We start from the raw sequence: 14,568 nt of genomic DNA, 5'->3' as shown, positions 1-14,568 counted from the left end.
AGGGGGGTATTGGCTCTATCAGACTGTTTGTCCATTCAGCCTAATAGATTGTATTCCCGGTGTTTCCGAGGATGCACTTATCATGATGGATCAAATTAAACAGCAATGTCAGATTAGATGAAGAGGACACAATGTTCTCCTGTCCATCCTGCGTTCCAGCCGGGGATATGAGTGGCCTCTGCCTTTATATTTACATATCGCCCTCTGCATTTGTACAGTCTGTTTGTTTCATTTAGCCGACTGCGTCCTCCGCGTACGTCATCAGCTCTCTAATATGTCCTGTGTCCTCCGCGTACATCATCAGCTCTCTAATATGTCCTGCTGCGTCCTCCGCGTACATCATCAGCTCTCTAATATGTCCTGCATCAGCTCTCTAATATGTCCTGCGTCCTCCGCGTACATCATCAGCTCTCTAATATATCCTGCGTCCTCCGCGTACGTCATCAGCTCTCTAATATGTCCTGCGTACACCATCAGCTCTCTAATATGTCCTGCTGCATCCTCCGCGTACATCATCAGCTCTCTAATATGTCCTGCGTCCTCCACGTACATCATCAGCTCTCTAATATGTCCTGCTTCCTCCGCGTACATCATCAGCTCTCTAATATGTCCTGCTTCCTCCGCGTACATCATCAGCTCTCTAATATGTCCTGCGTCCTCCACGTACATCATCAGCTCTCTAATATGTCCTGCGTCCTCCGCGTACGTCATCAGCTCTCTAATATGTCCCGCGTCCTCCGCGTACATCATCAGCTCTCTAATATGTCCCGCGTCCTCCGCGTACATCATCAGCTCTCTAATATGTCCTGCGTCCTCCGCGTACGTCATCAGCTCTCTAATATGTCCTGCGTCCTCCGCGTACATCATCAGCTCTCTAATATGTCCCGCGTCCTCCGCGTACATCATCAGCTCTCTAATATGTCCTGCGTCCTCCGCGTACGTCATCAGCTCTCTAATATGTCCTGCGTCCTCCGCGTACATCATCAGCTCTCTAATATGTCCCGCGTCCTCCGCGTACATCATCAGCTCTCTAATAGGTCCTGCGTTCTCCGCGTACATCATCAGCTCTCTAATATGTCCTGCGTCCTCCGCGTACATCATCAGCTCTATTAATATGTCCTGCTTCCTCCGCGTACATCATCAGCTCTCTAATATGCCCTGCTTCCTCCGCGTACATCATCAGCTCTCTAATATGTCCTGCGTCCTCTGCGTACGTCATCAGCTCTCTAATATGTCCTGCATCCTCCGCGTACATCATCAGCTCTCTAATATGTCCTGCATCCTCCGCGTACATCATCAGCTCTCTAATATGTCCTGCGTCTTCCGCGTACGTCATCAGCTCTCTAATATGTCCTGCGTCCTCCGCGTACATCATAAGCTCTCTAATATGTCCTGCGTCCTCCGCATACAACATCAGCTCTCTAATATGCCCTGCGTCCTCCGCATACATCATCAGCTCTCTAATATGCCCTGCGTCCTCCGCATACATAATCAGCTCTCTAATATGTCCTGCGTACATCATCAGCTCTCTTAATATGTCCTGCTTCCTCCGCGTACATCATCAACTCTCTAATATGTCCTGCGGCCTCCGCGTACATCATCAGCTCTCTAATATGTCCTGCGGCCTCCGCGTACATCATCAGCTCTCTAATATGTCCTGCGTCCTCAGCGTACATCATCAGCTCTCTAATATGTCCTGCGTCCTCCGCGTACATCATCAGCTCTCTAATATGTCCTGCGTCCTCCGCGTACATCATCAGCTCTATTAATATGTCCTGCTTCCTCCGCGTACATCATCAGCTCTCTAATATGCCCTGCTTCCTCCGCGTACATCATCAGCTCTCTAATATGTCCTGCGTCCTCTGCGTACGTCATCAGCTCTCTAATATGTCCTGCATCCTCCGCGTACATCATCAGCTCTCTAATATGTCCTGCATCCTCCGCGTACATCATCAGCTCTCTAATATGTCCTGCGTCTTCCGCGTACGTCATCAGCTCTCTAATATGTCCTGCGTCCTCCGCGTACATCATAAGCTCTCTAATATGTCCTGCGTCCTCCGCATACAACATCAGCTCTCTAATATGCCCTGCGTCCTCCGCATACATAATCAGCTCTCTAATATGTCCTGCGTACATCATCAGCTCTCTTAATATGTCCTGCTTCCTCCGCGTACATCATCAACTCTCTAATATGTCCTGCGGCCTCCGCGTACATCATCAGCTCTCTAATATGTCCTGCGGCCTCCGCGTACATCATCAGCTCTCTAATATGTCCTGCGTCCTCCGCGTACATCATCAGCTCTCTAATATGTCCTGCGTCCTCCGCGTACATCATCAGCTCTCTTAATATGTCCTGCTTCCTCCGCGTACATCATCAGCTCTCTAATATGTCCTGTGTCCTCCGCGTACATCATCAGCTCTCTAATATGTCCTGCTGCGTCCTCCGCGTACATCATCAGCTCTCTAATATGTCCTGCATCAGCTCTCTAATATGTCCTGCGTACATCATCAGCTCTCTAATATGTCCTGCGTCCTCCGCGTACATCATCCGCTCTCTAATATGTCCTGCGTCCTCCGCGTACATCATCCGCTCTCTAATATGTCCTGCGTCCTCCGCGTACATCATCAGCTCTCTAATATGCCCTGCTTCCTCCGTGTACATCATCAGCTCTCTAATATGTCCTGCGTCCTCCGCGTACATCCTCAGCTCTCTAATATGTCCTACGTTCTCCGCGTACATCATCAGCTCTCTAATATGTCCTGCGTCCTCCGCGTACAGCATCCGCTCTCTAATATGTCCTGCGTCCTCCGCGTACATCATCAGCTCTCTAATATGTCCTGCGTCCTCCGCGTACATCATCAGCTCTCTAATATGCCCTGCGTCCTCCGCGTACATCATCAGCGCTCTAATATGTCCTACTTCCTCCGTGTACATCATCCGCTCTCTAATATGTCCTGCGTCCTCCGCGTACATCATCAGCTCTCTAATATGCCCTGCTTCCTCCGCGTACATCATCAGCTTTCTAATATGTCCTGCGTCCTCCGCGTACATCCTCAGCTCTCTAATATGTCCTGCGTCCTCCGCGTACATCATCAGCTCTCTAATATGTCCTGCGTCCTCCGCGTACAGCATCAGCTCTCTAATATGCCCTGCTTCCTCCGCGTACATCATCAGCTCTCTAATATGTCCTGCGTCCTCCGCGTACATCCTCAGCTCTCTAATATGTCCTGCTGGGATTTGTAGTTTCACAACATCTGGAGGGCCACAGTTTGAAGACCCATGGCATACTGTATCTGGCAGTATGGAGAGTTCTCCGGAGTGACCCCATACGGGTTGTACGCTGGTCTCTCGCTGGGTGCACGGGCTGTACGCTGGTCTCTCGCTGGGTGCACGGGCTGTACGCTGGTCTCTCGCTGGGTGCACGGGTTTTACGCTGGTCTCTCGCTGGGTGCACGGGCTGTACGCTGGTCTCTCGCTGGGTACACGGGCTGTAGGCTGGTCTCTCGCTGGGTGCACGGGCTGTAGGCTGGTCTCTCGCTGGGTGTACGGGCTGTAGGCTGGTCTCTCGCTGGGTGTACGGGCTGTAGGCTGGTCTCTCGCTGGGTGCACGGGCTTAAAGCTGGTCTCTCGCTGGGTGCACGGGCTGTAGGCTGGTCTCTTGCTGGGTGCACGGGTTGTCCGCTGGTCTCTCGCTGGGTGCACGGGCTGTTGTAGGCTGGTCTCTCGCTGGGTGCACGGGCTGTACGCTGGTCTCTCGCTGGGTGCACGGGCTGTAGGCTGGTTTCTCGCTGGGTGCACGGGCTGTAGGCTGGTCTCGCTGGGTGCACGGGCTGTAGGCTGGTCTCGCTGGGTGCACGGGCTGTAGGCTGGTCTCGCTGGGTGCACGGGCTGTAGGCTGGTCTCTCGCTGGGTGCACGGGCTGTAGGCTGGTCTCTCGCTGGGTGCACGGGCTGTAGGCTGGTCTCTCGCTGGGTGCACGGGCTGTAGGCTGGTCTCTCGCTGGGTGCACGGGCTGTAGGCTGGTCTCTCGCTGGGTGCACGGGCTGTAGGCTGGTCTCTCGCTGGGTGCACGGGCTGTACGCTGGTCTCTCGCTGAGACACACCCTTCTTTTGTAAATGCTTCAGTGCTCAGTAGGACACCATCTATGCTCCGTATAAAGCTCTGCTCTCCGTATGATGCTCTGCCCTCTGTAAGACACCATCTATGCTCTGTAGGACACCATCTGTGCTCAGTATAAAGCTCTACACTCAGTATAAAGCTCTGCGCTCCGTATGATGCTCTGCGCTCTGTAGGACACCATCTATGCTCCGTATGAAGCTCTGTGCTCCGTATGATGCTCTGCCCTCTGTAGGACACCATCTATGCTCTGTATAAAGCTCTGCGCTCAGTATAAAGCTCTGCGCTCCGTATGATGCTCTGCGCTCCGTAGGACACCATCTATGCTCCGTATAAAGCTCTGCGCTCCGTATGATGCTCTGCCCTCTGTAGGACACCATCTATGCTCCGTATGAAGCTCTGCGCTCAGTAAGACACCATCTATGCTCAGTATAAAGCTCTGCGCTCAGTAAGACACCACCTGTGCTCAGTATAAAGCTCTGCGCTCCGTATGATGCTCTGCCCTCTGTAAGACACCATCTATGCTCTGTATAAAGCTCTGTGCTCAGTATAAAGCTCTGCGCTCCGTATGATGCTCTGCCCTCTGTAGGACACCATCTATGCTCAGTATAAAGCTCTGCGCTCAGTAAGACACCATCTATGCTCTGTATAAAGCTCTGTGCTCAGTATAAAGCTCTGCGCTCCGTATGATGCTCTGTAGGACACCATCTATGCTCCGTATGAAGCTGGGCACTGAGCGTAGAGCTCTCGCACACCAGCTACACTATTACAGTAGTAGAGGTGGCAGATGGCCTGGTCCCTCACTGTCCCCAGCAGCATATAAGGACACCAGTATTAATAATTGAATGAGGACGGCCACAGACCAATCTAGCAGATGAGGCAGAACTTGATATTTCCATAATGGAGATTACATTCTAAAATGTTACCGATATTTTTTTTTAAACCTCAGGAGTTTATTCTGGAAAACACAGATTGTGTAAAGTCTTCACTTGTGCGGCGATATCCCATTAATACGCAGGATTTTATCATCATCTATATTGTTCTAAACATTTGTTTATTTGTTTTTGGCTTAGCTCTGTTCTTTTCCCAGTAGATTGTAAGCTCTTGTGGCATTTCGGCTGGATTGTAGAGAGTAAGGCGAGTTGGACAATATGGAGAAGGGTTTCTGTCATTCAGCCGGATTTTACTCTGGCTGGGCGGTGTGTACCTGACTGCAGGGCATCTGGTCTGAATAACCCCCAATGACGGTAAGGATTCTTCACAGCAAGGTGTAGAAGACGGTCAGTCATTCTCTGCCTGCTCTCATAGAAGATCCTCCTCACATGGGAGAGTTCCCTCTGTTCATACTGTTACAGTGCCCCCAGTTCATATTATGCCACATTACATTGCCCTCTGTTTATACTGTGCCACATTTACAGTGCCCCCATATTATGCCACATTACATTGCCCTCTGTTCATACTGTGCCACATTACAGTGCCATTAATTAAACATTTACTACACTTCTGTGTTCAGTATCTGAATATGAAACACTATAGTGCCCACAGTTCATATTGTGCCACAATAAAGTGTCCCCAGATCTTATGTACCATTATTGAACCCTTCTGTTTTACAATGAGCAGATTAGATTATGACCCATTACATCACACTTTCCCACTTGCGGGCAGCAGTGTCCCTCTTTGTGGAGGCTATGCCCTATTCGGGAGCGGGCGTTGGTGCTGCACACGAGAGTTACGCTTTGTGTAAAATAAATGTTGTATGACATCCACTACACACTCGCTGACGGTGTGATGTCACACAATGCAGGCTGAGAAATGGTTCAGACATCTGGGAATTTGGCATGTCACTTTATAGCCTGGGTCCAGGCCCCCCTAAGCCTGTGCCCCCCTAAGCCTGCTGTAATTACTTCCATGCAGTGTATAATCCTATCTGAGGCAGAAGTGATAAGACGCATTCGTTTGCAACATTGTAAACATTTACGAAGCTGAGCTTTAATGAAAGGTGACAATATATTATCGATGGCGCTTTCCCGTGTATCCAAGTGATGTACACGTTTCTCTTTCTGTAGAAAGACCTCGGCCCAGTCCATGCGGAATATCTCATATAATTTATCGCTATAAAGGGGCAGGACCTCATTTTAAAAGAAGCCGCATTAAGATTTCCTTTAAGCCATTTTTATTTTACCTCTTACTTATAAATTTATCACCCTGGAAACGTTTCCTCGGTGAGTTATGTGAACATTCAGCTCATTTGTATTGTTTTGGGAAGAATTACGGCATTCCCGGGTGAGCTTGCACCCCTCTTTCCCTGATTGCTGCGCAGACGTTGCCAATGTTAAATGAATGCTGATGAACGCTGTACGGGAGATCTCAGACGCGCTCAGCATCGCATCCACCACTCAAGCCTGGGTTTGTCACCGCTATCAATAACGTTTATTAAAACGCCAAAAGTGGCATATTATTTAGATTGGACGTGATTACAAATTATGCTTTCCATTAAAGGGGATTCTGGCTGGAGAGAGACGGGAGAGCGGAGCTTGTGTTGATGCGTTTGGTAATTGTGTTTTATTGACTTTCGGGAAAGGTTGTAAAAGCAGTTTTATATGAGAGTGCAGCCAGGTAACGGCGAGTGTCTTGCAGCCTTATAGGTAACAGCATAAAAAGGTGCTGCATTGTTTATTTAGGACCGGACTACATGATATCCAAACTAAATATGGAATACGCCACCTACAGGGTCTGTCTAGACCTGGGGTAGCCAACCCTAGTCCTCGAGAGCTACCAACAGTGCATGTTTTCCAGGTCTCCTCACAGAATCACAAGTGAGCTAATTTACTCCATCTGTGTATCTTTTAAAATTTGTCAGTCATTAATGAGTGCAGCTGTGCAGCAGCTAGGTTGTCTGGAAAATGTTAACTGTTGGTAGCTCTCGAGGAATAGGGTTGGCTACCACTGGTCTAGGCCTTTGTTTAAGTGCAGGTTAGTAGACACATACAATGTTGGCTTAAGCTGTATTCGCTGTCTGGTCAAGGTACAACCGGTATACCCCATCTATAAATTCATAAGCTGTGACCCTATGACACGCGTCATTCTGTCACTGTATTTCGGTGCATTCGCATCTGTGTACAGCTGAGCCACACACCCTAAAATCTGGCCACTTGTAATCCCATCATTGTAGGAGGATCAAGATCGAGGGCTTGCTTGACATCAAAGCATTAGAACTTTGATCTGACCAGTCCGAGGGATGACATTATCCATGGCATAGTGTCTGCAGGCGCAATGTAAAGAGCCTATTCACCGCCAGTGCCCAGTTGTGCCTGATAAGTTCATGAAGCTGTGGGAAGAGACGCTATCTTTAGATGGCATTAGCCTGCTAACCTTGCTTCTTTTTTAGAATGGGGGCTCGACGTGACGTTAACGCAAGGGTAGTAAGCCTGTCCAGCTGCCTCAATTTCTGACACTAACAGTTAGCGGCAAAACTACTTGGATAGATAATTGACGCGTGGCCTCTAAAGCTCATAACGCTGTACCAATGGCGGGCAGATTTGTAGACGATTTGTCCATCTATGCCCAAATTTGGTCTATCGCAACAAAGTTTTTTTGACAATACTTTGAAATCTGCTCATCGGGTGGGGGGGGGGTGTAGTTGTCTAGAATGTTACGTCTGGAGGTGTCGGTCGGTTTGTCACAGCATTGGTTCAGATTGGCTGTAGGGTGTTCCGCACAAATGTTTCGATGAACAGCAGATGCATAAACTCCTCGATAAAGTTGTAATAAGCCCGCCGCAATTGAACTAATTTTTACAACGTTTGCACAGATTACCGTCACAGCCGAGTCACTTGTGCAAGCAGCTGAAGCTTCTTAATTTACTGTAAGCCGGCTAAATGAAATGTACATAGAAACGCAACGTGTTTAATATTTATATTAGCGGGTTTACTCAGCAGATTTCCCCGTGTTCGGGGCGCTTATTACGAGCATGTTATCAGGAGGACTACAGGGGTGTAATCGTCAGCTCCTTCGAAAATAGGCCCCGGTCCAAGCACACAGATCCTCAAAACTGTGTTATGTTTTAGAGCATTTACAAAGCCATTAAAAGGGAGAGAGAATGTCTGGAGCCAATTCATTTTAGTCATGATATCACGTAGAAGTAAAGTATTAAATACAAGAATAAAAAAACTAAACAATGCCAAATGGATTTGGCTGAGATCAAAAAGCCGAATGTGCGCGCCGGCTTTCATCTCCAGCGTTCCGTTTCCGCAGAGTGTGACCTCCCCAGACATCTATTACAGCTTCCCTTTTGATCTTAACCTTGGAATATTTTTTTTTGTGTGTGAAAAAGGGGGCAATGTTTTTTTAAATGTTTTACATAGAGGATCGCACTGTCGGGCTTCACAGGCTTTCATCATATTGTGAGTAAATAGAAATGCTTGAGAAATGGGCTACGAGATAGGAAAACGAGCCAACAATTGTAATGTCTGGCTGAAAGAGGGAGAATGCAAAATAAATCATTTATTAAAAAAAAAAAAAAATTCTGTATCATGGGGTCAACTACAGAAGATCCTTAAATCTCCGCTACAGTGTCAGAAAACCCAGCTGGTAATCGCAAGGGCCATTATATCGGCATGATTCAGAGTTGACCAAATGAATTTGCAAATGAAGCGATTATCGAATGACTGTATGCGTACCGTATTCATACCGTATTCATACCGTATTCATTGAGCATGCATGGGGCCGGAAAGCAACAGAAATTGCGTATGGATTGTAAAAGCAAAGCAGAAGAAGTTGATTGACAGGAAGCCAGCGTTTGGGGGGTGGGGGTGTCAGCTGAATTCGTGCATCATCGTTCTAGTGTATGGGGGCCTTTGTACATCAGGTCTAAATCCGGCACAGAGTACGGGGAAAAGTGACTTTGTATCTGCTGGTGATAAACATTGCGTTATAGTTATATGGTGGCCAACATGCTATAGTCGACATGGAAAAGGTCAACATTAGAAACCGTCACCATGAGTTTTTCACGTTTTTATGTGTCAACGTTGACCCCTGAGCACATGGGATCACCTATTAGTGTAACGCATACCCTGGCATGGCGAGCTAACGTCCCACGCATCGGGCCAGTCCGGACTTTATTGTTCCCAACCACGTGACTGGTAAATATCAACATGTCGACCTAGACATTGTCAGCCATCCAGGTAGGATGCGGTCAGCCCGTGTCGGTATGGTGAGCGCCAGGATGTCATATGTAGCCCATGTAGATATCACACGATAGATAATTATTCCTGTACATCACATTATCTCTCTTCCTATCACTGCTGACTGCGTTATATAAGCAACACTATAAAGATGTTTTGGAGAGATGAAAATATGATTAAGATGCAAGAATTTAAGAGAAATAACTCTGAGAGCGCAATAAAGAATCAATAAATAAATCAATATAAGTAAAATTTAATCAGAAAAAATGAAAATAAAACACAATCTTAAAGGACACAAATAAAAATACATATATATATATAATTAAAAACCTGGACTAGAATCCGCCAGAAATATGTAAATGAATCCTCCTGGATTAGTTGGTAATGATTTATTAGTCCTTTTTCAATATCGCTGGCCAGCCCTTGACTATGTAATTGATAATATAGAATAAGGTACCTTATTTTTAAAAAGGAGTGAAAAAGTCATCCAATATTTACAAATATCTGGACCACCAATTATGCTCGTTCCAATGATATATCAGGGATCACTAGAAAAGAGCCGGTGCTGGAGTGATTGGCACTAATAAATGTGTGAGCCGTTGTCTCTTGTGCAAATATGAATAATTATATTATATGTAGCCGATAACATGTCCCCTCACTCTCAGGACACGTGTAATACAGACAGTCCCGGCGTCCCCTCACTCTCAGGACACAGGTAATACAGACAGTCCCGGCATCCCCTCACTCTCAGGACACGTGTAATACAGACAGTCCCGGGGTCCCCTCACTCTCAAGACACGTGTAGTACAGACAGTCCCGGCGTCCCCTCACTCTCAGGACACGTGTAGTACAGACAGTCCTGGCGTCCCCTAACTCTCAGCACACGTGTGATACAGACAGTCCCGGTGTCCCCTCACTCTCAGGACACATGTAATACAGACAGTCCTGGCGTCCCCTCACTCTCAGGACACGTGTAGTACAGACAGTCCCGGAGTCCCCTCACTCTCAGCACACGTGTGATACAGACAGTCCCAGTGTCCCCTCACTCTCAGGACACATGTAATACAGACAGTCCCGGCGTCCCCTCACTCTCTGGACACTAGTAGTACATACAGTCCCGGCGTCCCCTCACTCTCAGCACACGTGTGATACACACAGTCTCCGTGTCCCCTCACTCTCAGGACACATGTAATACAGACAGTCCTGGCGTCCCCTCACTCTCAGGACACGTGTAATACAGACAGTCCCGGAGTCCCCTCACTCTCAGGACACATGTAGTACAGACATTCCCGGTGTCCCCTCACTCTCAGGACACGTGTAATACAGACAGTCCCGGTGTCCCCTCACTCTCAGGACACGTGTAATACAGACAGTCCCGGCGTCCCCTCACTCTCAGGACACGTGTAATACAGACAGTCCCGGTGTCCCCTCACTCTCAGGACACATGCAATACAGACAGTCCTGGCGTCCCCTCACTCTCAGGACACGTGTAATACAGACAGTCCCGGCGTCCCCTCACTCTCAGGACACGTGTAATACAGACAGTCCCGGAGTCCCCTCACTCTCAGGACACATGTAGTACAGACATTCCCGGTGTCCCCTCACTCTCAGGACACGTGTAATACAGACAGTCCCGGCGTCCCCTCACTCTCAGGACACGTGTAATACAGACAGTCCCGGTGTCCCCTCACTCTCAGGACACATGTAATACAGACAGTCCTGGCGTCCCCTCACTCTCAGGACACGTGTAATACAGACAGTCCCGGCGTCCCCTCACTCTCAGGACACGTGTAATACAGACAGTCCCGGCGTCCCCTCACTCTCAGGACACGTGTAATACAGACAGTCCCGGCGTCCCCTCACTCTCAGGACACGTGTAATACAGACAGTCCCGGCGTCCCCTCACTCTCAGGACACGTGTAATACAGACAGTCCCGGCATCCCCTCACTCTCAGGACACGTGTAATACAGACAGTCCCGGCGTCCCCTCACTCTCAGGACACGTGTAATACAGACAGTCCCGGCGTCCCCTCACTCTCAGGACACGTGTAATACAGACAGTCCCGGCGTCCCCTCACTCTCAGGACACGTGTAATACAGACAGTCCCGGCGTCCCCTCACTCTCAGGACACGTGTAATACAGACAGTCCCGGCGTCCCCTCACTCTCAGGACACGTGTAATACAGACAGTCCCGGAGTCCCCTCACTCTCAGCACACGTGTGATACAGACAGTCCCGGTGTCCCCTCACTCTCAGGACACGTGTGATACAGACAGTCCCGGTGTCCCCTCACTCTCAGGACACATGTAATACAGACAGTCCCGGCGTCCCCTCACTCTCAGGACACGTGTAATACAGACAGTCCCGGAGTCCCCTCACTCTCAGGACACGTGTAATACAGACAGTCCCGGCGTCCCCTCACTCTCAGGACACGTGTAATACAGACAGTCCCGGCGTTCCCTCACTCTCAGGACACGTGTAATACAGACAGTCCCGGCGTCCCCTCACTCTCAGGACACGTGTAATACAGACAGTCCCGGCGTCCCCTCACTCTCAGGACACGTGTAATACAGACAGTCCCGGCGTCCCCTCACTCTCAGGACACGTGTAATACAGACAGTCCCGGCGTCCCCTCACTCTCAGGACACGTGTAATACAGACAGTCCCGGCGTCCCCTCACTCTCAGGACACGTGTAATACAGACAGTCCCGGCATCCCCTCACTCTCAGGACACGTGTAATACAGACAGTCCCGGCGTCCCCTCACTCTCAGGACACGTGTAATACAGACAGTCCCGGCGTCCCCTCACTCTCAGGACACGTGTAATACAGACAGTCCCGGAGTCCCCTCACTCTCAGCACACGTGTGATACAGACAGTCCCGGTGTCCCCTCACTCTCAGGACACATGTAATACAGACAGTCCCGGCGTCCCCTCACTCTCAGGACACGTGTAGTACAGACAGTCCCGGCGTCCCCTCACTCTCAGCACACGTGTGATACAGACAGTCCCGGCGTCCCCTCACTCTCAGGACACATGTAATACAGACAGTCCCGGCGTCCCCTCACTCTCAGGACACGTGTAATACAGACAGTCCCGGAGTCCCCTCACTCTCAGCACACGTGTGATACAGACAGTCCCGGTGTCCCCTCACTCTCAGGACACATGTAATACAGACAGTCCCGGCGTCCCCTAACTCTCAGGACACGTGTAGTACAGACAGTCCCGGCGTCCCCTCACTCTCAGCACACGTGTGATACAGACAGTCCCGGTGTCCCCTCACTCTCAGGACACATGTAATACAGACAGTCCCGGCGTCCCCTCACTCTCAGGACACGTGTAATACAGACAGTCCCGGAGTCCCCTCACTCTCAGGACACGTGTAATACAGACAGTCCCGGCGTCCCCTCACTCTCAGGACACGTGTAATACAGACAGTCCCGGCGTTCCCTCACTCTCAGGACACGTGTAATACAGACAGTCCCGGCGTCCCCTCACTCTCAGGACACGTGTAATACAGACAGTCCCGGCGTCCCCTCACTCTCAGGACACGTGTAATACAGACAGTCCCGGCGTCCCCTCACTCTCAGGACACGTGTAATACAGACAGTCCCGGCGTCCCCTCACTCTCAGGACACGTGTAATACAGACAGTCCCGGCATCCCCTCACTCTCAGGACACGTGTAATACAGACAGTCCCGGCGTCCCCTCACTCTCAGGACACGTGTAATACAGACAGTCCCGGCGTCCCCTCACTCTCAGGACACGTGTAATACAGACAGTCCCGACGTCCCCTCACTCTCAGGACACGTGTAATACAGACAGTCCCGGCATCCCCTCACTCTCAGGACACATGTAATACAGACAGTCCAAGCATCCCCTCACTCTCAGGACACATGTAATACAGACAGTCCTGGAGTCCCCTCACTCTCAGGACACATGTAATACAGACAGTCCCGGCGTCCCCTCACTCTCAGGACACGTGTGATACAGACAGTCCCGGCATCCACTCACTCTCAGGACACGTGTAATACAGACAGTCCCGGCATCCCCTCACTCTCAGGACACATGTAATACAGACAGTCCAAGCATCCCCTCACTCTCAGGACACATGTAATACAGACAGTCCTGGAGTCCCCTCACTCTCAGGACACATGTAATACAGACAGTCCCGGCGTCCCCTCACTCTCAGGACACGTGTGATACAGACAGTCCCGGCATCCCCTCACTCTCAGGACACGTGTAATACAGACAGTCCCGGCATCCCCTCACTCTCAGGACACGTGTAATACAGACAGTCCCGGCGTCCCCTCACTCTCAGGACACATGTAATACAGACAGTCCTGGCGTCCCTTCACTCTCGGGACACGTGTAATACAGACAGTCCCGGCGTCCCCTCACTCTCAGGACACGTGTCATACAGACAGTCCCGACGTCCCCTCACTCTCAGGACACGTGTAATACAGACAGTTCCGGCGTCCCCTCACTCTCAGGACACGTGTAATACAGACAGTCCTGGCGTCCCCTCACTCTCAGGACACGTGTATTACAGACAGTCCAAGGGTTCCCCTCACTCTCAGGACACGTGTAATACAAACAGCCCCGGCGTTCCCTCATTCTCAGGACACGTGTAATACAGACAGTCCCGGCGTCCCCTCACTCTCAGCACACGTGTAATACAGACAGTCCCAGCGCCCCTCACTCTCGGCGTCCCCTCACTCTCAGGACACATGTAATACAGACAGTCCCGGCGTCCCCTCACTCTCAGGACACGTGTAATACAGACAGTCCCGGCGTCCCCTCACTCTCAGGACACGTGTAATACAGACAGTCCCGGTGTCCCCTCACTCTAAGGACATGTGTAATACAGACAGTCCCGGTGTCCCCTCCCTCTCAGGACACGTGTAATACAGACAGTCCCGGCATCCCCTCACTCTCAGGACACATGTAATACAGACAGTCCCGGCGTCCCCTCACTCTCAGGACACGTGTAATACAGACAGTCCTGGCGTCCCCTCACTCTCAGGACACGTGTAATACAGACAGTCCCGGCGTCCCCTCACTCTCAGGACACATGTAATACAGACAGTCCCGGCGTCCCCTCACTCTCAGGACACGTGTAATACAGACAGTCCCGGCGTCCCCTCACTCTCAGGACACGTGTAATACAGACAGTCCCGGTGTCCCCTCACTCTAAGGACATGTGTAATACAGACAGTCCCGGTGTCCCCTCCCTCTCAGGACACGTGTAATACAGACAGTCCCGGC

The 14,568-nt window shown here is 50.2% G+C and overlaps 1 protein-coding gene across 4 annotated transcripts in view; it reads left to right on the top strand.

Moving 5' to 3' along the window:
- The window catches only part of DACH2 (dachshund family transcription factor 2), a 316,195-nt gene that overhangs the window by 187,137 nt on the left and 114,490 nt on the right, over window positions 1–14,568 (top strand). The window lies entirely within an intron of this gene.

Source organism: Crinia signifera, chromosome 9, assembly GCF_055691185.1.
Source record: "Crinia signifera chromosome 9, ASM5569118v1, whole genome shotgun sequence".
NCBI lineage: Eukaryota > Metazoa > Chordata > Amphibia > Anura > Myobatrachidae > Crinia > Crinia signifera.
Note: the sequence above shows the minus strand (reverse complement) of the source record. Positions and strands in the feature narration are given on the sequence as shown.